General features: G+C 40.2%; 1 protein-coding gene across 1 annotated transcript in view; it reads left to right on the top strand.

The window, feature by feature from the left end:
• Positions 1–17,077: 17,077 nt before the first annotated feature.
• LOC133072881 (carboxypeptidase A4-like) overlaps positions 17,078–27,226 on the top strand; it is a 42,966-nt gene continuing 32,817 nt past the window's right edge. The window contains exons 1-3 of the mRNA XM_061166414.1: positions 17,078–17,185; positions 19,178–19,312; positions 20,610–20,705. The gene's annotated coding sequence lies outside the window, so the exon portion shown is untranslated. The remainder of the gene's footprint in view (positions 17,186–19,177; positions 19,313–20,609; positions 20,706–27,226) is intronic.

Raw genomic sequence — 27,226 nt, forward strand, 5'->3', positions numbered from 1 at the left:
AAGGCACTCAGAGTTTTGATTTTGAAGTGCTTTGGAGTCTGATAACTCTACTGAAGGATTTAATTTGCAGTCCTGTCTCCTATGGTTTCATTTAGTGTCTTACTCTCCCTACTATCAGGCTACTTACTTTCTAGGGTTAAAGGGCAGAAGTGAAAAGTGTGCCTAACATCATTCTTAATAAGAAGTAACATGCCATGAGGGCACTTTTCTAAAGACAGCGATCATCTTACTCTTTCTCAATTACAGCTTCCCCAGGGATAGGTTGATAAAGAGGTGTTTGGTCTAAAGTGGTGTTTTCCTAGAACTGAGTGGAAATACCTTGGATGACTGGACAGCCCAGAGTGTTGCAGCAATGACTCAGGGTCCAAGAATGCCTGCTCCACCCTGGTCACTCCTGGGTCTTTGTGTAAGTCATTTCCCCACTTGGGGCCTAATTTCCTCATCTGCAAAGCAATGGGACTTCAGTGATCTTTTTCCATCTGGAGATTTTCTCAGTGATTCTCGAAAACAGATTTATTGCAACTGATGGATAGGTTCATGATGTGGATTGTGGTGAAGGTTTCATATGTCAAAGCTTTTCAAATGGCATATTTTTAAATACATGCAGCTTAATGTATATCACATATATGTCAATACAGCTATCTAAAAAAACTTTATCCAACTTTTAGAATGATGAGGCAATAGAAAAGATAATACTCTATTCTGATAAACTTCTGTTTATGATGTTAGTGAGAGAGAGAAACAGCAGTGATTTCTGGAGTTTTCCCTACAGCTTTCTACTATGGCTTGTGATTTCTCCTCCCCCAGCTTCTATTTTTTAAAATTACTATTTTCATCTATTCCAGGAAATGTTCATTTTCTTCATCTCAGGCATCATCCTTGAGTCCTTGCTCTTTTTTGGAATGCCTGAGGTTTAGGAGTGAGGGGGTCCAAGCTTCAGTTGGACTTTACTGTGTCTCTAGGCTCATCCCCATCATCTTTTTCAGGAAAAGAAGAGAGCTATCATGTCCCTAACTCTTACAGTGAACTCAATTCATTGGGTAGTACCTCTCAGCAAAAATTCCTCTTTGAAAGTACACTTTAAGGGAGACAAAATATATTCTTACAGTGGAACTTCACACTGTGACAGCTGGGTGAGGAAATACTCAGAGGCTGTTGTGGAGGTGGGCTCTGCCCCTCCTTTCCCACTCACTGCTAAGTATTCTTTTCTTGACTTCTTCTATGCTCAATCAGGCACAAGTCACTCACCAGGGACTCACGATCCTTCCACCGAAATACCTCTTTGAGCCCATCTTCCACATTCCCTCTGGCACCACCCAGTCCATATGCATCATTTAAAAATCTAGATTTCTCCAGGAAGCTCCTTGCTTGACTCCCTGCTTAAAACTTCTCTGCCCTGCAACCATGCTGCAGGATTCATCATTCTCAAGACTGCAGTCAGCTCAAAAACCTTCCAAGGCTCTCCATCTGCCCCTTTCATCAAGTATAAACTCTTCTGCTTGCACTGTGAGACCCTCTACCACCTAGCCCTTGTCTTCTCATATTCTACCTTCACCACCATGCCCAGGGTCAAATCTGCCTGAGTAGGTCAAATTTCCTCTCAAATCTGTTGTATACCATTTTCTCCCAGTTCTCTACCTTTTACATGTTTCCCAACCACCAGAAATCTGCCTGCCTTAAGATTCAGCTAAGGCCCCATCTTTTCCAAGAAGCTTTTACTGATTCTGCAAGTACATTAATTTCAATTCATATGATTACTGTTTACTTGATAGGTTCTGCGGACGTGAGGATGAATTATGGCTTCTACCTCTTGGTTTCTTTCTTCTCCCCAATACCCAAAAGAATGAAAAAACAGAAACACTGTATATATACCTGTTGGTCTTCTTTACAGACCGGGACCTGGTGGACCGGAGTTGATGAAAAGAAAGAGAGAAAAAGAGAGAGAAAGCAGTATCTCTCAGGTTACGTGGAAAACCAATAAAGCCCATACACAGGACTTGTACCGCTCACAAAGGCACAGGGCGTCCTCTCAAGGAGGTCTTGAGCCCAGGCGAGAAAGTGAGCTTGGTAGGTTTCCATGTTCCGACGAGAATGAAGACAGAAAGAAGGACGCAGGGGACCCAGGTCTCTAGTGGAGCAAGGGTATTTCATTAGCAGAAATTCAGGTTTATATATCTTTAGTAAAATGATTACTCAGCTATTACAAAGAAAGAAATTCCATCAGTTGCAACAAAATGGATAGTCTAATATATACAAGGTTGTTGACGCTGAAAAGAGTCACTGAAGGGAGTTACTGAAAGGAATCCAAGCAAGCACCCTTTCCCATGATCTCAGTCCTGAGAACTGTGTGCAGCTCTACTCATTCCCAGAATAGGAACTGATAAGGAACAGAGAATCCTTGAGAAATGGCACACAAAGGAAGAAAAGTGCAACATATTGGAGTCCTTAAAGTTGAACGTCCCCTGACAATTCCCCCCTTTTTATTTTTTCATAATTGGGGGTGACTGTAGATACTTTAGTGGAAAAGGTCCTGACCAAATGAGTTTGTTTAGTTTGAACAATTTTAGTTGAAAGGCATCGGTATAATATGCATAAAACCATTAGGACAATTATTAGCATTACAATTTTAGATCCAATACTATGTATAATGTTTTGCAACCATCTTCGAGGGTCTAGCCCGGATAATTGATCAGCTAGCTGTTCAGCTAAGGTTTCCAGATTGTTGGAAGAGGGTAGACTCTTAGAGAAGGCTTCAAAGATTTCTTTTTGTAATAATTGTACATTTAAGGAAGCATTATCATGTAAATCTTGTAAATGAAATTTGATTTATTTCCAATTGTAGGCACTATAGTTGAACCAAATAGGGGTAATATAAAATTGCGTAGAATTTCAATCACATTTTAGTATAGCTTGTTTTTGTAAATCTATTAATTGATCTCCGACCCATTGGAGGGCTATTTTTATTTTCTGTATTTCATCTTGAACTTCTTCATTTATCTGAGCCTGAGTGGTCCACATAGTATGAGCATATTTGGTCCAATTTTGGATAAAATTGTGTGTTTGAATTGAGGTTTGTAAAGCGATGCTGGCAACAGCAGCAGTAGTGCAAATGGCTGTTAATCCCAAAATGTCAAGAATTAGCCATCCAATGAATTGTTTAGATCATTGGAATAATTTAGTAAGTAACCGGGAAGCAAGTCCAGTCATGGGACCTTCCTCCCAGTGCCATTGGAGATCTACTGGCAACCATAGGTTACATCGAGATCAAAGAATCAGAGGGGATTCATTTTTTATAGACATGGAGGAGTTAAGACAAGTATATAGTTTGCAATTTATATAAGTTACAGAACGTAAAGTCTTATTAAATTGCAAGTTTCCTATAGCTACAACAAAAGGAAGGGGAACACAAGCTTGTATGAAATATGAATGATTATAATGAAAGGAATAATGACTAGAACCATGACTAGTGCCTGTGAAATATCCAGTCCAAGTTACGAGTTCTTCGGTGTTCGTGGCAAATTTCCAAATGTCCCATTGTTCAGGTCCAATCCGTTTATTGAGGACAATTCGAGGGTGAGAAGGTACTATCCCATTGCTGCCACTAAGAAGTCCTTTATCATGGTAATGTTTCACTGTAGTATTGGTAGTCTTTCATGTCACTTGAGTAGTATAATCATATACAGTATGGTTAATATCATCTGAACCGTCAGATAACCATATACCATGAGGTTCCCAATCGACAATGGTGTAATTGGCCAGAAACATTAATTTTCCTGATTTGGTTTGACATCTGTCTTAATGAACAGGAGTATATTTAAAGTTTTTATAAGTAAACCCTTTACATAATGTTTTTTGTCCTTTTCCTAGAGTTTCAGTAGTGTTGACATGGTTTTCTTAAAAAGAAAGGGCAGTAAATAATCCAAACAATGTCTGATAGTCCTTTTTTTGGAGGCAGGACGAAAGTCCAAGTTTGTCAGCTAACGTTTATGCATAATTCTGTTGGGCCCATGCATAAAGGAAGGATTTCATAACCTAAAGAAATATTAATTAGTCTCCCTTCTTCCCTCTCTCCTTCTTCAGGGTATGTGGGCCCCTCCAGGCTCTAAGGAGGAGGCATATGTACTGAGTCACTAGTGGATATGATTGGTCTTATGTCTGTCCATACTATAACCTGCAATAAAAGGGGGGTTAGGTATATAAGCCTAATAAGTGTAATTAATCAAGTCAGCCTGAGCAGGGGGAAGCAAAAGCAAGCAAAGAAAGCATAGCGACAAAAATGTTTTCTGGATTCCGAGGCATTCCCTGTTGAGAAACCAGATTTTCAGCTTGATTAGAAAGGGTTTTTATGTGTCCCCAAGTAGGGAGATCATGAGGTAGATGACACAGAGTGCGGCATTTTTTGGAAATCTCTAAAGCCGCCATGGCTTGTACTGGAACCTCCTCTTCCCAGGGATTTCGCCTTTTCCTCTCCATCTTGAATGTCAGTGGTTCCCCGGCGGTGGATCTTCCGAAGAAAGCGCCAACTGACTTCGTTGGATCCATCTGGAGAAATATAAGCATACCTCTTTCTCTGTAATATTAATTTTCCAGATTTTCATTGTTTAGTTAACCCGTCTTGATACCAAATGGGCAGAGGAAGGGAGGTATCCTTCAATGCCTCGAAATGTTTTTCTGCTTTTGTCAAAATATCTCCTTGAGGTAAGTTAAAAAAATTTAAAACAAATAAAGCTGTATTAACAATAGTTACAGGTTTAGAGAATAGCTTATGTTGGAATCTAGTAAAGTTGGTTTTAGATAAGGAAGATAGTAGTGTTCCTGTGTATTTTCCCTTTTCTATTTTTTTTATTTGTAGTTTCAGTGTGTGATGTGTTCATTTGACTATATCTTGTGTTTGTGGATTATAAGGAATACCTGAAAAAAAAAAATAAGGAATACCTGTAACATGTTTAATAGAAAATGATCGTAAAAATTGTTTGAAGTGTTTAGAAATATAGGCAGGGCCATTGTCTGTTTTTATAGAACTAGGAGTTTTCATTATAGCAAAGCAAGTTAATAGATGAGTTATAAAGTTTTGTGTAGCTTCACCTTGAAGAGGTATGGCCCAGATAAAAGAAGAGTTTGTGTTGATACAGACATGTAAGAAAGAAGATGGAGAGAATTCAGGGCAAAGAGTCACATTCATTTGTCATAATTTATTGGGTTGTAATCTTCGAAGATTGATGTCTTGTGTAATGGGTCGAAGATGTAAGGGTTTACAAGTAGAGCAATTATTAATGAACTTTTTAGTTTGGTGGTATGGAATTTTTTATATTTGGTGTAAGGAGCCAGCAATATTGTGTAGTAAAGCATGTTGTTTTTTGGGAGTAGCAAAAGAAACAAATTTATTAGCTGTTCATTACCATGAGTCATAGGGCCGGGAAGGCAGGAATGTGTTTGAATATGAGTAATATAAATGGGAGAAGTGTGTTTTTTAATAATAGATTGTAGTTAGAAAAAAAATTGTTGAATAACAGGTTGATTGGAGTTTATAGCAGAGGTTTTTATATTTTTTAATATAAAAAGTGAATATAAGGAATCAGAGACTATATTAATGTGGTAAGGAAGTAAGTAAATAACTTGAATGAGAGCATATAATTTGTTTTGTTGAGTAGAATGAAATTTAGTATAAAAAATTTTATATATTTTTTAAGAGACCAGAATGAGGCTTTGGCATTTTTGGTCCCATCTATGTAGAAAACATCAACTTGAGGCATAGATTGTGAGCTGACGATGTGGGAGATAATAAATTTAGTATTTTTAAAGAAATTTTAGAGCTTGTTAGAAGGATAATGAAATGAAATTTTTCCAAAATATTTTAGAAAGGCTATTTGGAAATCAGTAGATGTTTGTAATGTGTTTTTGAATTGAGATTTATTAATAGGTATAACAATTTTATGAGGATTGGAGCCAATTAATGTCTTAGTTTTATTTTTTTCATTGATAACAATTAAAGCGATTAAATCAAGATAGAGTGTAAGTGATTTTGTCCTTCTAAAATGGGTATAGATCCATTTTATTGGGTGTTTTAGTTGGGCAAGAAGTCCTGTGGGGGAATGAAGAGAGGGGAGTATAAATGATTTTAGAGGTAAATCAAGTCTAATACGTGTAAGAAATTGTTTTTGCAATTTATTTTGTATTAAATAGAGTTTTTCTTGTGTCTCTCATGAAAGTGAACGAGGGTTGTTTAAATTGGGATTTCTTTTTAAGGTATTAAATAAATTAGTCAGTTGATAATTAGCAATGTCTAAAGAAGATCTAATCTAATTTATATTATCTAAAAGTTTTTGAAAATTATTTAAGGTTGATAATTTATCAGTATGAATCTGTGTTAGTTGAGGAGTAATGTGTTGTCTATTAATAACAAATCTTAAGTAATGGTAAGGTATAGAGGTTTAGATTTCTTTAGGGGCAATAATTAATCCAGAGTTTTTCAAGCATTGTTGAGTTATATTAAACATGTGTTGAGTTTCTAAAACAGATGGAGCTGAAAATAATATATTATCTATATAATGAATAACAAGAAAGTTAGGAAATTGTTTTTTTATAGGTTTCAGGGCTTTGGTTACATAATATTGACATATGGTAGGAGAATTCATCATTTTATGAGGTAATATAGTCCATTGGTATCATTTATGGGGCCTGGTGTAATTAGGATAAGGAAGAGAGAAAGCAAATTTCTCTCGGTTTAGAGGGTGTAAAGGTATAGTAAAAAAGCAATCATGTAAATCTATAATAATAATATGTCAGTTTTGAGGAATAGTAGTAGGTGATGGGATTTCTGGTTGTAATGCATCCATAGGTTTTATAGATGCATTAATTTTTTTAAGGTCTGTTAAGAGATGTTAATTGTCAGATTTTTTTATAACAAAAATGGGAGAGTTTTAAGGGGAGTAAGATTTTTTAACATGTTTTAATTTTAACTGTGTATCTATAAGTTTTTTAGTAGCCTGTAATATTTCTTTTGTAAGGGGCCATTGTTCTGTCCAAATAGGTTCATCATAATTTTAAGTTATTTTAATAATTGTTTTGTTTGTTAAATGAGCAGTGGCCCCTAGGAAAAATGTGGAATGTATATTTGAGTTTGTCATAGTGTAAGTAAATATCTTTTTATTAGATTAAGGGGTGTATCTATCATATAAGGTTGTAATGTTGTAGGCAGGCCTTCTGGTCTTTCACGACGACAAATTTGAATACTTCGATAAACTTTTTGTATTTTGGTTTGAGAAACACCTGTAATTTGGCAGGAAATTTTTTGTATAGGCCAAGATTTGGGCCATAAGTTTTTGGAAATAATAGTGATGTCAGATCCAGTATCAAGGAGACCAGAAAATTATTTACCATTAATTTTGATATTTATATTTGGTCAGGCATATATAGATACCAATGATGTCCACAAGGATTATTTTTGATCTGTATTTTTTGATCCATCTGTCTGTATATCATGAGAGGAGTTAATAGAAATATAAGGTAAAAGAAGTAATTGGACAATTTTGTCTCTTTTCTTGAATTGTCATAGTATTTGAGATGGCATGATAATTTGAATTTATCCCTTATAATCTGAATCAATTATTTCAGGATGAACAGTAATTTTCTTAGAAGTCAAGCTAGATTGGCCAAGTAAAAGGCCGAAGGTTTGTGGAGGTAGGGGTCCAAAAAGTCTAGTACGTATTCTAGAAGGGATTGTTTGAGGGAAAAGATGGAGTTTGCCCCTGTTTTTTGTTGAAGGGGACCTGGGGAGTCCCCTGTTTGAAGTTTTTCAGAATAAGTTTTTCCTCAATATCATATTTAGATTTACAATCTTTGGCCCAATGTATCTCCTTATGGCAGCAAGGGTAGATTTTTGGAAATTTTTTATTAGTTTTAATTTTTATTAATTTTAATTTTTTTTGCATGCTTTTTAGGGCAAATCTTTTTTTAAATGGGTCTTATTCCCATATGTAAAATATCCTTCATTTTCCTTTTCCAAACGTAGCAGCCATTGCTTTAGCTAACATTTGTATTTTTTGTGTCTTAGACCCTAGATTTTCAGATAATCAATAACAGTCTTGGTCTCACATATTGGAGTGATAGCCCTTTGACATTTTTGATTTGCATTCTCATATGCAAGCAGTTTTCCTAATTGTATTCTGGTTTCTTCTCCAAATACACTATGGGAAATAGCAGTTTCTAGTCTAGCTAGAAAATCAGCATAGGCTTTATTAGGCCCTCGTAATATCTTAGTGTAGCTATCTTTAGGTTCTCCTTGAGGAGTAATTCGATCCCAAGCTTCAAGGGCAACTTCTTTTAATTGTTTGATGAGCTCCCAAGATGATAGCTTACGGTGAATGATTTTGTCAGATTAGTGGTCTCTGAAGGAGAGTTAATTTTGGGACCAAAGATAGGTTTCAGTCATTGAGAGCTTTGTGTAAAGTGACAGATCAGAGAAAGCTTCTGATATAGATATCAGAAGGGGGTAGAAAGAGTATTTGTCTCAGTAGTTTAAGTGGGACCTTATATATTTCTCAACTAGTTGTTGAGAATAGGTAAAAGGAATACCTCAATGTTGTAAGAGTTCTATTAGAACTCTTATTAGAGTTCTTGCCCTTTCCCAAGACATAAATCCGGAGATAACTTTGGCACAAGATTAGCCAGGGAGAACAGGTTCCAGATAACATCTCTGGGCAAGATTTGTTACAATTATAACCATTAACACAGAGCCTAAGAAAAGCATTTTCATGAGTAAGACATTGTGCTGTGTAATCATTAGTTCTGGACCTAAAGAAAGGTAGGTTCTCTGGCCAGATACATTGTTGCACAAGTCTTAAGGAAAACATGAGTGAGAATGTTTGCTTCCTCTTTATAGGGCCTTGGACTGTCTCTTTAAGCCTTAACTCTTTCATTTCCTCCTGCTTTTAGGAGAATATGATTGTCAGGGAAAGGGGTGGAGAAATCATTCCGTAACTTTTTCCTGTTGGAAAGGGGTGTAGACCCTAAATTGTTGAGGCAATATATTTTCTTTATCCTCATATTGAGGCTCTTTGATCCAGGGGCCCCAAGTAATAGTTGGAAGAGCCTGTGGTAATCATAGGAGCTTGAATAATCATTTGTAACTTAAATGCTTCAAACCTTTTAGATATAAAATCCATTATATAGTTACAGATATAAAAAGCAAACAGCAAGAATAAGATGACTACAATTATTACAATCAAAATAGTTTTTCACCATTTGGAGATAGGCCTCTATTTGCTGACATGAAACCAAAAGTCTTTGAACTTTAAATAAATGATGAAGTAAAGTAGAAAAATGGTGGGGCTTTCCAGCTGTTTGTCCCATAACCCCACACTTACCTGACCTGAGTAGGTCCCAGTCACTCCATCCTGAATACCGTGAATTCCAAGTCCCTGTTCAGGTGCCACTTGTTGGTCTTTACAGACCAGGACGTGGTGGACCAGAGTCAATGAAAAGAAAGAGAGAAAAAGAGAGAGAGAGAGCAGTATATCTCGGGTTACGTGGAAAACCAATAAAGCCCATACACAGGACTTGTACTGCTTACAAAGGCACAGGGCGTCCTCTCAAGGAGGTCTTGAAAGCCTGGGCGAGAAAGTGAGCTCGGTAGGTTTCCACGTTCTGACGAGAATGAAGACAGAAAGAAGGACGCAGGGGACCCAGGTCTCTAATGGAGCAAGGGTATTTTATTAGCAGAAATGAGGGTTTATATATCTTTAATAAAATGATTACTCAGCTATTACAAAGAAAGAAATTCTATCAGTTGCAACAAAATGGATAGTCTAATATATACAAGGTTGTTGACGGTGAAAAGAGTCACTGAAGGGAGTTACTGAAAGGAATCCAAGCAGATACCCTTTCCCATGATCTCAGTCCTGAGAACTGCTTGCAGCTCTACTCGTTCCCAGAATAGGAACTGATAAGGAACAGAGAATCCTTGAGAAATGGCACACAAAGGAAGAAAAGTGCAACATATTGGATTCCTTAAAGTTGAACATCCCCTGACATATACTTTTCCCCTTAAAGTTGGTACTTGAGAATTCAAGTTCAGTTCAGTTCAGTCACTCAGTTGTGTCCAACTCTTTGCGACCCCATGAACCACAGCACGCCAGGCCTCCCTGTCCATCACCAACTCCTGGAGTCCACCCAAATCCATGTCCATCTAGTCGATGATGCCATCCAACCATCTCATCCTCTGTCGTCCCCTTCTCTTCTTGCCCTCAGTCTTTCCCAGCATCAGGGTCCTTTCCAATGAGTCAGCTCTTCACATCAGGTGGCCAAAGTATTGGAGTTTCAGCTTCAGCATCAGTCCTTCCAATGAACACCCAGGACTGATCTCCTTTAGGGTGGACTGGTTGGATCTCCTTGCAGTCCAAGGGACTCTCAAGAGTCTTCTCTAACACCACAGTTCAAAAGCATCAATTCTTCTGCGCTCAGCTTTCTTTATAGTCCAACTCTCACATCCATACATGACCACTGGAAAAACCATAGCCTTGACAAACCCAGGGATTTAGAATGTGTGCAGATAAAGAATTCATCACATGGAGGACAGATGAAAATTTCCTTGTGTCTGTTGGTTGACACTTGCTAGGCTAATATAATGTATATGAATGACTAAAACATAATAAAATATGATTCCTAAAAATAGAAAGGTGTATTTTCTCTGTTTGCAATGAAGAGCAAAGTCAGATTAATGTAGATGTATGTTTATAGACAAGGAAAGATAACCTTTGTTTAAAAAAGCCTTTGTTTAAAAATCAGAATATATGGGACTTCCTGGTGGTCCAGTGATTAAGAATCTGCCTTGCAATGCAGGGGACATGGGTTCAATCCCTGGTTGGGGAACCAAGATCTTACATGCCCTGGAACAACTAAGCAGACTCCCACCACAACTAGCAAGTCCTTGCCCTGCAACGAAAGATCCTACACGACCCAAGGAAGATACTGCATGACACAATGCAGCTAAGACTCAACACAGTCAAAAAGAAAAAAAAAAAATCAGAATACATGTGATGATATAATCTTTGTTAGAAAAAGCTCTAAAACGTGGAAAGAAGTTTGGAGAGATACACACCAAATGGCTTTCTTTGGGTGGAGGAATTTTTGTTGTTGTTCAGTCACTGAATCTGTGACCCCTAAGTCTTTGTGACCCCAGGAACTGCAGCACACCAGGCTCCCCTGTCCTTTACTATCTCCTTGAGTTTGCTCAAACTCATGTCCATTGAGTCAGTGATGCCATCCAACCATCTTATCCTCTGTCGTTCCCTTTTTCTCTTGCCCTCAATCTTTCCCAGCATCAAGGTCTTTTCCAATGAGTTGGCTGAGTCAGGTGGCCAAAGTATTGGAGCTTCAGCTCTAGCAAAGTAGGAAGTCAAGGGTGGAGGAATTACTGGTGACTAAGTAAAACACTTTCTTTTAATCCAAATTTTCTGTAACAAGCAATTTCACTGTCATAATTAGAAAGACATTTTCACTTTAGGTAAAAGCACAGAAACACGGACATCAATTTGGTACAAATGCAGATGGATCACTTTAGAAACAGTTCAGAATTGAATATTAAATGGCCTTCTGTTTTGTTTTAATATAGAGTGAGGACTGGAGTGGGCCATATCTACAGGGAGATTCAGCAGATGTGGACTAAGTGATTGCAGTGTTTTAGGGTAAACATTATAAAAATAAACAAATGAGCCAATTAATGGAATGTGATAGAAGGGATGCCTGAATAATTACTATAAATGCTGTGCCCTTTTTTTTGTCAGAGACCCAGAAAGGACTTTATCCTCTAGGTCTATTAATCTGGCTTCTATTACTGGTCGTAGTTAGTGGCACTTTATGTTCTAAATCATGAATGCGTGATTTGTCCTTGATATGCTCTAGCAATTTTGTTTTCCCTCAAAGTTTGTTATCTCATTGTAGGAATGTAAAATGTATGGATTGGTGATATCACACAGGTGGGTGACTGCAACCTTGAGAATCTGACCTGTAGATAGGAATTTTACCATTTAGGAACTTCACTTGAGTTCTTAGACTGCCAACAGATCAGCCTTAGCTGTGGTCTGTATAAATAAAGTTCAGGAGTGACACTTAATTCTGGACTCTTGGAAGATCTTTAACTATGAGATCGATCCTGTTTTCTGGTGCCCTTTTAGGGCATATCTACTGTCGAGAAACATCTGTAGGGTAAGTCATGCTTTCTGGTGCCTATTTGAATTTTATTTACCTGATTCACAGAGTATCACATTAAACTGTTGTAGAATACTGAATGTAAGTGTTTGGCATTTTTAGAGTTCTTTTAGATTTGGAGAGGGAATAATGGAGATAATAAGAATGAGTGATTAAAAAGAAAGAGATAAATGAATTTAAGGAAAAAAAAAGTGAAAACAGAACACAGGTACCCTATTTCTCTTTGTTCTTAATCATTTTCCCCTCTGATGAATGTAAAGTAGTGATGACAGACATCAGTGAAAATAAAGCTGTTTGGTCATTTATCTCAGTGTCATCTTGGTAAGCGATGGGTTACTCTTGTCCTCCTTTCTACCTCTCTGAATTTTATCTTTCAAGTCAGCTCAAGTCCTCCTCATCTTCAGATTTAGTTTCTAGGCAGTGGGAGCTCATGAAGTGGGAAGACAAGGGCTTCAGACTTCAGTCCAAATCCAACTCTCATGGCTTTGTATCCATTTTTGCTCCAAAGTACGTCACTTTCAAGATTCTATGAAGAGCTTTAGGCAGCATTTCTTGAAGAGTGTTTCAGAGAATTAACGAAATAGCCAAATAAATTTGACCCCAAAACCCAGCTGGTCAAGTAAATTTTGGAATCAGAGGCTTAAACAAATGATAGAATTTCTAGGAACTTTAATTAAATTAGTGCACATTGTAAATCTATAAGAGGGGAGTCTAGGTTGCTGCAGCTATCCATTTCTCTTTGATCATCAAACTCTTCCCCACCTTTATTGTTATTTTTTTATGTTGAACAACTCAAAGGGCTATTATTCCTTAGGACATGCACCAGGAAATACTGGCCCAGCATATTATTTTCCCAGTGCCTTTTCATTTTAAAGGACACCCAGCAGTCTACAGATTAGCTAGAAGGAATGAGACTCAAATGGAAGAATTTTCAGACCATCTGTAGCCAGGAGGCAGGAGAGCTTTGAAGAGCTCACATTCTATCACTTAAGTATTCCCCTGGAGTTAATTGGAAATTGGGTGGTATTTGGTTTTAGAGAGTCTAGGTTCTGGTACCTTATCATGGCTCTTTGTACCTATCCCTTCCCCTCTGCACAAATGGGCAGGGCAGTAACTACAGAAAGAGTAGGGAAGTCAGCCTATTCAGAGAAAGGGAGAAAGGAAACACCTCTGTCACCAAGGAAGGACTATAAGAATCTAGCTCTACTACTGAACTTTTTTTTAGAGGGTATATATTTGCTTGTTTTGCAACTTCTCTTTCCTGACAGGATGTCCTTGATATCCTTCATTCCTCATTATATGTGTGTGTAGAGAGAGAGAGAAAGAGACACATACCATGTTTTATCCAGGTCTCAACTGTCCCTAGCAATACCCCAAGTTTGGGCTGCATGAATGGGGTTTGGAGATGGAATTCTGATACATTTCAGTTAACAACAAAAACACCTTAGGTCTACTCAAACGTAAATTTGATTCCTTTTTTGAGCACTTATAAGCACCAAATTAATCATTCTACCTTTTTGAAGCTAATTTCTGAAAAAACAGGAACAGACAAGATGTACAAACCAATGCTTTATGAGCAGCAGATGTTATTTGGTAAATAATCATTAGCTAAAGAAAGGATAATTTTATTGGCAAACTTCCTGCTAGGTGTGGGTATAGCTCTTAATTACCATTTAAATACTATTTCCTTAGGGGAAGTAAAAGTCACTCTATCAAGTCCTCATTCTAAGGTTGTGGGTCAGTATACTATTTATTAGTTTCTTGATTGTCAAAGAGATTATTGACTACTGCATTAACCTCTTATATGTAGAGACTTATAGGAGCAGAAAGCAACAGGAAACAGTGTCCAGGTTTTGTTTTTAAGGTCATGTCTGTGGTTAATATTTTTTGGAGACCAAGTTCTTGAGATCATAACTAGAATGAAGAAAAAGCAAAAAAATCTGGTGGAACTGGAGAATGAAGAACATTTTCAGGTCTCTGTCCTGAGGGGACTTCTGCTTCCCAGAGTGAATAGTTCACAATTAGACATGATGATAGAGATCTCTTATTTTGGATTTGTATCTTGTTTTCCCTGATGAGAATTGTGGAGTGCTAACCCGTGGAGCTGGGACCCAGAACAGCTGGGCTCTTGTCCCAACTATATGACATTGAGTCATCTACCTTCTCTGCATTTTCCCATTCAGTATGTAGTGGTGGTTTAGTCACCAAGTCGTGTCTAACTCTTGTGACCCCATGGACTGTAGCCCCCCAGGCTTCTCTGTCCCTAGGATTTTCCAGGCAAGAATACTGGACTGGGTTGTCATTTCCTTCTCCCAGGGATCTTCCTGACCTTGGGATTGAACCTGGGTCTCCTGCACTGCAGGCAGATTCTTTACCAACTGAGCTACAGACCCTGTGTTACAGATCTCGTTTGATATAATGAGGATAAATACACCATTCTTGTGTCTCACAGGTGTTTTATAAGAATAAAAAGAGAAATCAAATGTGAAAGTTATTTTGAAAAATTATTGCCACCTTCAATGCATTATTTCTTCTCTAAATAATTTATAGTGTTAATATTCTGTTATGAAATTAATTGGATCACTTGAATGTCAACTGTGAAAAAAAAAACTGCCATAGTTTAAAATAATCTCTACCTTCTGCCAATTTTAATATCTAACCATATGGGGGGAATATAATACATATGCTGATGCTTGGATATTTAAAAACCCTTCTTGCATCCTCACAGTGATTTCACCATGATTCTGGTCTTGAAGGCTTGAGTTAAGATAGATATGAATTAATTTCCTGAAATCTATCCATGCCGAACTGTCCATTTCCCTGGAATGACCCAGTCATTGCCTGAACCTTTTAGCCATTTCAGCTTGTTTTCTGGAAATCACCCACCATCTTAGGAAAGACAACTTATGTCCAAATTCCCTTTGTCAGCATCCAGGCAGTCAAAGTTATTTTAGAGTCCCAGGGAACTGCTTATTCCATCACGACTGAAGATGTTCAAGTAATTATCCCACAGCCCACTCTTCCAGAGGCTTGCTGATCCGTATGAACTGAAGGTCCATCCTTTTTAATCTCTGGGTATCCTTTTCCATGGAAGGGATGTGTGGGTGCCACTGGGGCCTTCTGAGCTCTGAGCCACCCCTGCAAAGTGGTAGGAAGTTTCTGTCCCTCTCTTTTTCACATTTGATACAAGTGGTGACGAATCCACTTGCAGTGCCAGAGACCTGCGTTCAATCCCTGGGTTGGGAAGAGATCTGGTTCCTGGAGGGGAACATGGCAACCCACTCCAGTATTCCTGTCTGGAGAATCCTCATGGACAGAGGAGCCTGGTGGGCTACAGTCCACGTGGTCTCAGAGTCAGACACGACTGAGCAACTAAGCACACAGTGCAAGTGGGATATTGTCATAAAAAGTGTAATGAAAAGAGCGAAAAAGAGCCTCTGACATGGAAAACAGAGTGCAATCGGAAGAGTGTGACTCAAAGTAGGTAAAAGTAAGATGTTATTCATTTAGTTTTATTTATTTTTGGCTGTGCTGGGTCTTTATTGCTGCACATGGGATTTCTCTAGTTGCAGCAAGTGGGGTGCAGCAATTCTAGTTGCTATGTGCAGGCTTCTCATTGCAGTGGCTTCTCTAGTTGCAGAGGATTAGCTCTATGGCGAGTGGGTTTCAGTAATTGTGGCACACAGGGATCAAACCAGTGTCCCCTGCACAGGCAAGCAGATTCTTAACCAGTGGACCATCAGGGAGGTCCTCATTTAGTTTTTTTGTGTTTTTTTAAAAAATAATTTAATTAATTTATTTTTGGCTGTGCTAGGTCTTCGTTGGTGCACACGGGCTTTCTCTAGTTGTGGTGAGTGGGGGAGGGGGGTTATTTTCTAGTTGTAGTACTTGGGCTTCTCATTGCTGTGGCTTCTCTCGTTGTAGACAGGAGCTCTAGGGCATTCTGGCTTCAGTAGTTGTGGCAGGTGGGCTCAGCAATTGTGTCTCCTGGGCTCTAGAGCACAGGCTCAACAGTTGTGTCACACTGGGCTTAGCTGCTCCACAGGATATGAAATCTTCCCAGCTCAGGGATGGAACCTGTGTCTCTTGCGTTGGCAGGTGGATTCTTTACTACTGAGCCACCAGGGAAGCCCCCTCATTTAGTTTTTAATTTGAGATTATCTCAGACTCTGGGTTCCCGGAAAGGGAGAATAAGCCATAAGACAATCACAGGGCTGACTGTCATCCTATATTTACAGCATCTGTCTGGCCACAAGACCCATTAATGTCACATCCCATTTTAGGGTGCTGCCAGAATATGGGAAAGACGTGACCCCAATGCCTAGAGGACAGAAATAATGCTTTGGACTGGGTGTCACCATTTACTTCACAATTGTAGATTCAAATGCATTGCTATAAACCACTCATGTGTGACTGTGATCTTATCTTAGGTTCTATTTGACAAGCAAAATGAAGAAATGTTACTTAGAGAAAAGAATGGAATGGTAACTTCAACTTTGAAACATCTTACATTGGAAAAGGTAGGTGCATGAAAATCAGAGAAATGGGCCATGCTCTCCTCTGATAACAAGCCCTGTACTTCCACTTCGTGATTTACTGGAAATTACACTCATATTATTTTCTGACTTCTCCAAGCTTCTCTGAGATTTGACAGCCAGTATCAGTGTCAGTGCCTTAATCAGGCCCTGAAGCCCACGTGCCCATCCCAGCAGCCACTGCCTTATTTAGAAGCATCCAGGAGCAGCTTAAGTTAGCACAAAACAGCCTCTCATGCTTATCCTCTCCCCTCAAGGCTCCGTTGCTGAACTCTGACCTTGCTACCCACAACCCATTGGAGAGCTGTGCTTCATCGCTGCCACTGATGATAAAACCCAGGGACACCTGGATACTCTTACAGCCACCGTGGAGTCTCCCAACCTGCCAAATGCTCCTAGACCTGATAGCAGCCAAGTCTTGTGCCATCTCTCCTGTTCTGTTGGTATGAAGAAAGCCCCCCTTCATCTGGATCACCTGGACAGTGCTGCACTTGCCTCTGTGACACAGAACTTTTCTTGGGGGGCGGGGGCGGCAGGGGATCTGCACTGATTTGCGATGTAGGTTGGGGGAGGGGATGAAGAGATGGGGGGTTGGGGCGTTAAGGGGAGTGCTGGGGGAGCAGGAAAGAGCCAGGGAGGAGATATGTGGTAGGAAATGATTCCCCAAATCTGCAATTCTAAAATACAAAGAATTCTGAAAACCTTTCCCCCCCGCCCAAATTTATTTGGTGCAAACCCTGACCTGACCTAAACTCATTTAGGGGCAAAAACCTGACCTGAACGGACTTGCCATTCATTTGATTCACTGCCAGAAATATTAACGTGTTTTGAGTATGAAGCACTGCACATGTGTAAAATACACCTTCCTACTTTTCTAAAATTGCATCCCCGTCCCCAAATTCTTAATTTTGAAACCTAAGAGTTTTCAGAGTAGGAACTGTGGACCAGTACAGAGAGTGAAGGAGAAAAAGAACGGAGTGATGGAAACACGATGTGCTCTCTTCTCGGCCCGGCCTCACAAACTGGTGTCTGTGTCCTGCGGAGAGCAAATGTTGGCAACAGCTGCAGTGGCCGCTTCATGCTGATCCCTATTCAGACAGGCCCAGACATGTCTCATTCCCAGCAATGGACACAGCTTGGGTGCCCCAGCTGCACACATTTGCAATCAGCCCTGCAAACAGGAGCTGAAGTAGCTGGTGGCAGACGTGCCTCTGAGGCAGGCACCCCGCCGCCCTGGCTTGACCCAGCCTTGCTGCGTTTTGTAGCGGTGGTTTGGTTTAGTCGCTAAGTCGTGTGGGATTCTTGAGACCCCATGGACTGTAGCCTGCCAGGCTCCTCTGTCCATGGAATTCTCCAGGCAAGAATACTGCGGTGGGTTGCCAGCGCATACCTCTAAATCCATTTTTTTTTTTTTTTTTTTGGTGGTGGTGTGTGTGGAGCGCGGGGTTGGGGGGCGGAATGTGTGTGTACCATTCCCGTTATGTGCTCTTCTGCTAGTGAGGGCAAAAGGCTTTCTGGCTGGCTAAGTTCACCTGGAGCTGGACTGAGGCAAACCATAGACCGAGCAGTACCATCTTGCTTGAAACAAGAAACTGGAAATAGCCGGCTCTGCTGCGGCAAAATGGCTTCCCCTTTCCCATCCCCTGCGGATGCCCGGTGACTCATCGTCGCTCGGCTAAGATTCCAGCGCCCCCAGCCCCACAGCATCTTCCGTGCTGCCCTCTCCATTCCCGCAGGCAGGGACTGGAAATGGAGGAGAGACAAAAGTCACTTAATAATTATTCATTCGCAAATATCTATTTCTGCATCTTAAAACATTTCAGATTTCCCAAGAAGTGGATAACCTCGGTTGCTAAGCACCCTAGTCTAGGGAGCAAACTGAACACTGGCTATTCTTTTAAAAAACCGGCCCATGAACATGCTTCAAGGGACACAGGTGCAGCGCTGATTTTTTTCCTCCCGATGCTTCTAGAATCCTGCTCCTCCCAGGCGAGCTGTCAGTCCCAGCTTCGCCTGCAGAGCTGTTCTTCCCCCGCCCCGCCCCCCCCAACCGGTCTTTGCTGGTTTTGAGTATTCACCTCCTTACTACCCCCGCCCCCATCGCTTTTCTTTTCTCTTAACTGCGCAAGCTGACGCAGGTCTGCAGGAGTGAATTAATGCTCTCCTCTTGATAGATTTGCTCTCAGGGAAACAGGGGCGTGTGCACCAATAGGAACAGAGGAAGGGGGAGGTGGCGTGGGCCCCAGGGTGAGGAGGGCTGGGAAGGTGGTGTGGGCCCCCGTGAGCGGGGGATGCACGAGGCAGTGCCGAGCCCCAGGGTTAGGGAGGACGGGGGGAGGAATTCTGTAATTAATCAAGGTAGCAGTTCTGTACCTTGGGGTGTTTTGTGTTGTTTTTTTTTTTTCCTCTTAGTTCCTTTTTTTCCTTTCGACCAGGAGTTTAAGAAAGAAGAAAGAAAAGCTCCAAGTACTTGCCCGAGCCGCATTTAAAACCAAGAGTTCTTCCCGTGATGCGGGATGACGGGCAACTAAAGGCAAAGACAACTGCCCAAAAACCGAGGCATTTTTAAGGTGCGAGCCGGAAAAGGTTATGGTTTTACTCCAACCTGTAAGCGCTGGCAAGTCTCAGTGCTGATAATTTCAAGCTTTTTCACCTTGCCTTTAAAAAGAGTGAAAGTTATTTCCTAGAAAGAGTTCGTTAAGAAAAAAAAAAAAAAAAAGAATGTCACAACTCCCTGCTAAATTTGGAAACGTTATGGCTGAGAACCAACGGACTCACTGGGACAGATGGATATCTCCAGAGCGGTTCTCACAAAGCAGGCCTCGGAGGAGTGCTTTGCCTACTCTATGACACCGTGACACATTTGCTCATATTTCCTACCTTCTTTTCTTTCTGTTTCCTTTTCTCGGTTTCTCCTACAACGGGATCAGGAAACCCCAGATTCTCTTCCTCGCTTGAACTTTCCTGGCCTTTCCTTCTCCCGGATGGTTCCTTGGTTCATGTTTGAAAATATTATTTGTTTCCCGAAGTTTCCCCCACCCCCCCCCCCTTTTTTTTTTTACATTTGAGCCCTTTAGAGGAAAAAGCGCAAAACTCCCAAAGCACGTGAAAAGTTGTTTTTTTTTTAGCAAGGATTTGCATTTCTCATTTACCTTATCTGTGATGTTTAGAACGCTACACGAAGACAGAAGTTGCTGGTGCAAAAATAATCTTTTCCTCCCCATTTACTGATCGAATTGGCAAAGCCACTGTTCCAAATAAAACTGAGCCACTTAGATCATAAAATTTAAACTCTGGAAAGCACCTCCGGAGCTTACCATCCTGATTTTATGAAGGACTTGAAAGCATTTTTATTACAAAAATAATACAATCATTGCAAAAAATGGAGAATAGAGAAAAAATGAAAAACATCCCTATTTTACTAATTCTACAATTATGGGATTGTTAATCATTAACATTTTGTTGTATATCTATTTCTTCCTCTCTTCTCCAGACCCCCTTTTGCTCCTGTATTTGTATGTTGTAGGTATATATATATGAGCTAGCCTTTTAAAAATGGCACTTACTATTTGATAATCTATTTTTAAAAATTTAAAACATATGATGAACATATTTTCATGTCATCACGTTTCCCACAATGATTTTTTACAAACATCAAAGGATGCTCCTCTTGTTAGCCAGAATTTAAGTTTACATTAAAGGAAGGGGACCAAAAAAAGAAAAAAAAAACCCACGTTAAATGAAAAGTTAATCGACAGCACCACCGTCTACACCTCCTCCTCCTCAACCACATCAAGGACAGGAAGAGGAACAGACAAGGGTTCTGCAGCAGTGAAGCCATATTCCATTTCCATGCTTCTTTTGCAGTTCAGCACGGGAGGGAGGACATACACCGGGATCCAAGCCTGGATCCAAGCCCGCCAGTGAGTTACACAAGCTACTGTGCTGTGGACTGCAAATAAGGTAATTTGCCCCAAATCCCCTGATTATTATGTCTTTCTGGGGTCAGGCCCTGTCTAACCTCAAAGCAATATCTGTGGCCCTAACAGCTAACACTGTCATCCCAACCTTTTCTCTCATCACAAGGCAGGAAATAGACCTATTCAAACCTAATTTGGTATTGCCTCACCCAGCACCCTAGCATGCACCCCAGTCTTCCTCTGGCCTGCTGGCCACCATGTGCTCTGTTAAAACATCAAGCTAGAAGAGGTTAAGAGGGTGGCAAGTAAGGACCCCAGGAGTCAGATTTCAGCCTGAGAACAGACTAAAGAAAATTGCTTTGCTGCATGGAGTTTGGAGGGCTGTGGCACAATGTACTAGAAATGTATATAATCACAAAAGGAGCTCAGATAGAAAATGTAAATAGGAGCTAGAAGAGTTTACTCTGACCTGCAGATCCGAAGGGGAACTTGTTAAGGGTTTTTGGGTTGTTCTGAAAATTTTCCAAATCTGATTTAAAGTTAGGGTGTAGTGATCCCTCTCTTCCACATGTTCATTGACATTGGAGTCAGGACACCGTGCTGGGTGTGACCTACTCTGGTATTTCTTAAGTAATTCAAAAATGACATGCTATAAATCAGAATGTTAATTCATGAGCAAAAGAAATCAATCCACATCAGATCATTCAAGCATGTGCAACCACGTGCACACCGGCTGATACATTTTCCCCTTCAATTAAAATTCAGTTACCTTTAGGGTATTATGAAATGGATATTTAACAGTTGAATAATAATGCCTTAGGATGGCTGAGCACAGGAAATGAATAAATTTTAATCCAGCAGAAACTTCAACTGTACTGCAATTGATCACAAGTAGAAATGTAATTCCCCAAATGGAATTTAACCGGTTCTCTGGATCTTTAGAAAAGTCTGCATAGTTTAGTAATCTGATGTTGGTTGTGAGTACTCTGGGAAAGCTATAGCCTGTGTGGTGATTAAGGAAACTAGGAAACTGAAAAAATTTCTTTGGTTCACAGATCCCTATAAGCTGCATACACCATTCCCCAGCATTGCAAAATGCCTCACCAAAATTAATTGGAAGAATTCTGCTTTTAAGAGAGAATGGATAAGTGATATCTGATTTTTATTTAATATAAGTAAATTATTCTGACTGGAAGTAGAAGTATTGACTTCGGCACATTAAATATGTTAACTGGAGATTGGGCTGTAGTCCTGGAAGACTCTCATTGACCTTTAGTGATAGTTCGTGGTTGGAAAAAACACATTGCTTTAATAGTCTCTCCTCTGTTCCCTGGTGAAAGGGGAGTATGAGACTGACATATATGTTGTTGTCTCTGCTCAGATTGCCTCTGATTAGGGAAATGATCCATTCATCACTTTGATTGGATATGATGGATATCTTCCTGTTTCGGGTCACCAACCCCAATGGCTATGTGTTCTCTCAGAGTAAGCTTGACTTTTTCTCTTCAACAAGAATCTAAGGAGGTGTGTAGGAACTTCAAAACAAAATAAAAGTGATCTTTCTGTTTCTAATTTACCCTAAACAGAATGCCTAATCTCTTAGTTGTGGCCCAGAATTGAGGCATATAGTGATATTTATAATCATTTCTTTTCCCAGCACACGATATCTTTCCGTATTGCCTGAATCAGAGCCCATTTCAGCTGTTAGGCTGGGCTATTAGAGTTCAGTGTTCACCGTGAGTCACCTAGGAGATTTGTTCCAATTGTCTCTGCTTTTTTGTGGTAGGATTGATAGAAAAGAGGAGGCGGATGTTACCTGCTGACTATTAGATTGCTGTAAGGATTTACGTAGGCAGTACAATGCATCTGGCATTTTACTTAAAATCTGTAGAAATCCTCTGTAATATCACAAAAAGGAGTTTTGTAGTTTTTCTTTTAAAATCTCATTACAGAACACCATCATGGCAACTGTGACCCACGTATATTAAAAGTGAATCAGAGCTTCAGGTTTATTTTTGGAGAGTCAACTACCATAGTGTTTTTCAATGCGTGTTCAAAAGGAACTTGTACAAATACTAGTACTCATCTCATGAGAATAAAGGGTTCCACAGTCGAGTTTGAGAAATACAGTCCACGGTATCCCTCTTTTGGCGCTTCATTAAAAACTTTAAAGCATTAAAAAAAAAAAAAAAAACCTTTAGGAGTTCTGAAGTAAATTAGCGAATTTAACCCTATATTTTCCCAAAATGTTCTATCACAAAACCCTTGTTCTCTCCCCCCGCCTTTTTATTTTTTATTTATTTTTTCTTTTTCTCTTTTTAAAATTTTTGTTTTCTGTTGCTCTTGTTTTTTGTTACTGTATTGTTAACACTTGGCTGGACTGTAGTTCTACGGAACATGGTTAGAGGCAGGTATTCATTTGAGGAGATGGAGAGATTATTTACTTCTTGCATCGGTGAGACAGCCACGGCTGAGAAGCTCCAAGCAGAACCCTGTGTGAGGACTGCTGGTCACTCTGTGGGCAAAGGAGGACACGAGTGCAGTTCCAAAGGGGCCTTCCAGGGAGGAAACGAGAGCAATGGACAGAATTCTAAAGGAACCTTCTCGTCAGACTGAACAGCCATCTTTTTTTTTTTTTTTCCTGTATTCTCTTTCCATTGGATTTTAAAGAATTGTATGTGGGGAAAGACCCGGATGAAGGTATCTGGAAACCTCAGTGTTGCTGCTGATTCAAACCAGGACTGAGACTCGGGTTTGGAGGTTGAGCACAGGGGCTTGCCCCCAGGGATGGTTAGATGTTGTCTGGCCAGCTAGCTATCTGCATGGCTCTGCATTGCTGTCAGCCTGCTTAGCCCATTCAGGATTGAAGCTATTTAAAAATCTATCTGAAAAAAAAAAAAAAAAACAACCCACTTCACTAAGTTCCGTTCACAGGCTCACAGTGCTGTCACTGAGTTTGAGGAGCATTTAATATAGTTTTGTCTCACATCTTGGTTTCCACTTAAGCTGTATCCCAGCTCAGCTTCTGAGTTTCCAGAGCAAAGACTTTGTATGCTGGCAGGAAGGCTCAGGCAGCCCTGAACCAACCACTAGAGGGGGTTGGGATCTAAAAGAGGAGAAGCACTACATCATCTATGGATGCTTCGAGAAGGAAAACTAAAATGAAGTACAAATCAAAATAGATTCAAAGAGAAAATACTTCCTGCTCTGCCTTTGTTGACTTGTAGCTCTGATTTTTGAGGGTCTAATGCCGAAAGGCTGGTTGAAGGGGAGCTTCTTTTTGCTTTCAGGCACCAGTTAAAACCCCTTATGTTTCTCTAATCACAGTTAAGCTGAGTTTGATTTTCCCTCGTTAGATGTAATAGTGCAGTTAGAAATAGTGTTCCCAACACCTGACACAGTGTCTGGCACATAGAAAGCAATCAATAAATACTTGTAAGACACATGAATTAATGAAAATCATTGAACCAAGAAAGGATACCCTAAGGAGCTGTGACAGGATACGGACAAGTGGCAACTTCATTCATTACTTTTACCAATTTTGTTTTTTTTAGTGTAGGAAGGAAAAGTATCAAAGCATCAAATCCAAAATGTTGAACAATGTCTAGCAATTCAATGTCAGACTTTTTCCTGGGATGTTTTTCTTATTAAATATTCTCAAAATGAGATGATAGGTTGAATATATACTTTGTCCATATTGTTTAGAGATCCCGGGGAGTCCCAACCTCTACCTGTCCCCTCAGAGTTTCTCTAGCCCTGGCCAGGCCACAGTGGGCCCACTTCAGTGGTCATAAGTAACTCCCGTGGCTGAGAAAATGAGGCCAAAGGTAGCCTTGTCGATGGTGGCTGTGATTTCCCTACCACAGAAAGGGTTTCAGAGGTTCTTTGCATTTGTGGGTTTGTGACTTAGAAGTACAGATGCATAGAATCTTCTACTCTTGGGCTCTAAGAATTGGAAGAAATCCCAGAAAAAGAGCTTGCTCAACCCCCACTCGATACAGGAATTCCATCTATAATGTTAAATCTGGCTTTTCTTCCAACAACTCCCACAGAGGGGAGATGATTTAACTTGCTCTTTCTGACATATAGAGGAACCATGTTTTTAAAGAAGAGAGATGTGTCCAGACTCTCTTAAGTTAGGTTTTCTGACTGTGTCTTTACGTAGTATCTCAATTTAATACAATGACAGTCTTGCTCTGATTTCCAGAGGAGGAACTGAGTGATGCATGGTGTCTGCCTCTATACACTGTCCTCTTAAAGCTCACTGTTCTCACTTGGTTTCTTCCACATCCTATCAGAACCTGGAATCAGCAACAACTCTTGGCTCTAACTCATACCATGGACCCAGTGCCAACTCTGAAGTTGAAGTGAAATCCACAGTGGATTTCATCAAGAGTCATGGAAAAGTCAAGGGCTTCATTACCTTCCACAGCTATTTGCAGCTGCTGATGTTCCCCTTTGAGTATACATGTGCCAAGTCACATAACTCTGATGAGCTGTTAAGTTTCTGAAACTTCATTTCAGCTTGGAAACAAACATCCATGGTGTGGACAGGTTAAGTTTCAGTCATAAAGATAGGTATTGGGATCTGGGTAGACTAGTGACAGGTTACAAAGATGAATGAGACATAATATGTCCAACCTCTGAGAAGACTGTGACTCAGGCAAAGATTTAAAACACTGGTTATGGACTTCCTGAGTTAAGTTTCCTTGGGAAATAGGATTCATGAAATTATTATTGCCTTAATGTAGATGAGCAGGAGCCTGATTTGACTATAAATTCCCAGGATACATTTTCTATTGCTTAGGAAATAACCACTTGGATTGGGACCTGAGAATCTTGGATCTATAGTCAGTTTCCCTATGCTAAGCAGTGCTGCTCCCAACTTTGCCTCATACCTTGCTGGTGTCTTAGGTTCTGTCACCCATCATCATGTTGCACTGGTGTATGTTGGACATAAAACACTTCTCTAAGGTATCACTTGATACCCTCCAACATCTTTCCTGTTTTAGAAATGAGCAAACTGGTGGCAGCCTTAAGTCAGTTGGTGATGTCTCAGGGGGCTGTTTATAATTGAGAAAGTGCTATCCCTAGCAGAAGAGAATGTGCAAATATTTCCTATTTGGCTTTTAAGCTTGGTTTTTGAAGCCCATGTATTAGAGAGAAGCCCTGAGATGGGACCTTTTGGTCCATTTCAAGTAGATTGTTATCAGCAGCTAGCAGAAATGGAATAGATTATTCCAGTTCAGGTGTATCTTTTATCTTATAGTTGTATTTCAGTTCTGTTATGCAATTTTCAGGGTTTGATGGTGAATGTTACCACTCAACATTAAATCAGGGAAAAAAGAATGTCAGGGTTGAAAGTCAAAGGTACTTTTAGTAGCTCTGTGCATGTGCTAAGTCGCTTCAGTCATGTCCATCTCTTTGTGACCCTATGGACTGTAACCAGCCAGGCTCCTCTGTCCATGGGATTCTCCAGTCAAGAATACTAGAGTAGGTTGCCATGCCCTCCTTCAGGGGATCTTCCTGACTCAACTCAGGGATAGAACCCGAGTTTTTTATGTCTTCTGCTTTGTCAAGTGGGTTCTTTACAACTAGAGTCATGTGGGAAGCCCTCTAGTAACTCTGCTGCTGCTGCTGCTGCTTAGTCACTTCAGTTGTGTCCGACTCTGTGCGACCCCATAGATGGCAGCCCACCAGGCTCCCCCATCCCTGGGATTCTCCAGGCAGGAACACTGGAGTGGGTTGCCATTTCCTTCTCCAGTGCATGAAAGTGAAAAGTGAAAGTGAAATCGCTCAGTCGTGTCCAACTCTTAGCGACCCCATGGACTGCAGCCCACCAGGCTCCTCCATCCATGGGATTTTCCAGGCAAGAGTACTGGAGTGGGTTGCCATTGCCTTCTCCAGTTAGTAACTCTAGATAACCTTAAATTATCCAAACCTGGTGTATTCATCTCTACCAAATAGTCCTCCAGCCCATAATTGGATCACTCCTTGTCTCTAAGGCAGCCTATTCCATGTTGGGAAGATTAGATTGTTTGAATTCTTTCTCATAGTGAGCTCAAACTCTCTGCTTATGTTTTTCACATACCAGCCTTGGTTTACCATCTTGCTGCAGAGAGCAAGCTTATTTCCCTCTGAGAGACAAATTCATTATTTACTTAAAGATTAATAAACTGCTTCTCCTAGGTTTTTCCTTATCCTAACTAAGTACCCCGGTCCCTTCAAGCTCTCAGAATATGGTTCTAACTCCCCTCACCCTTCTGGTTGCTATCTCACGAATGTACTTTGCTTTGTCTGTGTTCTTCAAGGGCAGCTCCCAGAAATGAATGTAAAACTTGTGTATGTTAACAAGCACAGAGCAGAGCGTGACCATAACTGCCCTCATCCAGCTTATGCAGTTGAGGGTCATATTCATTTTTTGGCAGTGGTGTCATGCCATTGACTCATGCTGGGCTCATTGACAGCTGAAACCCCCAGGCTCTCTGAGGATTCCACCCAGCCAGGTTTCCCCCATCTGGTAATTGTACAGTTGTTTTCCTGAATCCAAGTTCAAGACCTTGA

The sequence above is a fragment of the Dama dama genome, chromosome 18 (assembly GCF_033118175.1).
Source record: "Dama dama isolate Ldn47 chromosome 18, ASM3311817v1, whole genome shotgun sequence".
In the NCBI taxonomy this organism is placed as follows: domain Eukaryota; kingdom Metazoa; phylum Chordata; class Mammalia; order Artiodactyla; family Cervidae; genus Dama; species Dama dama.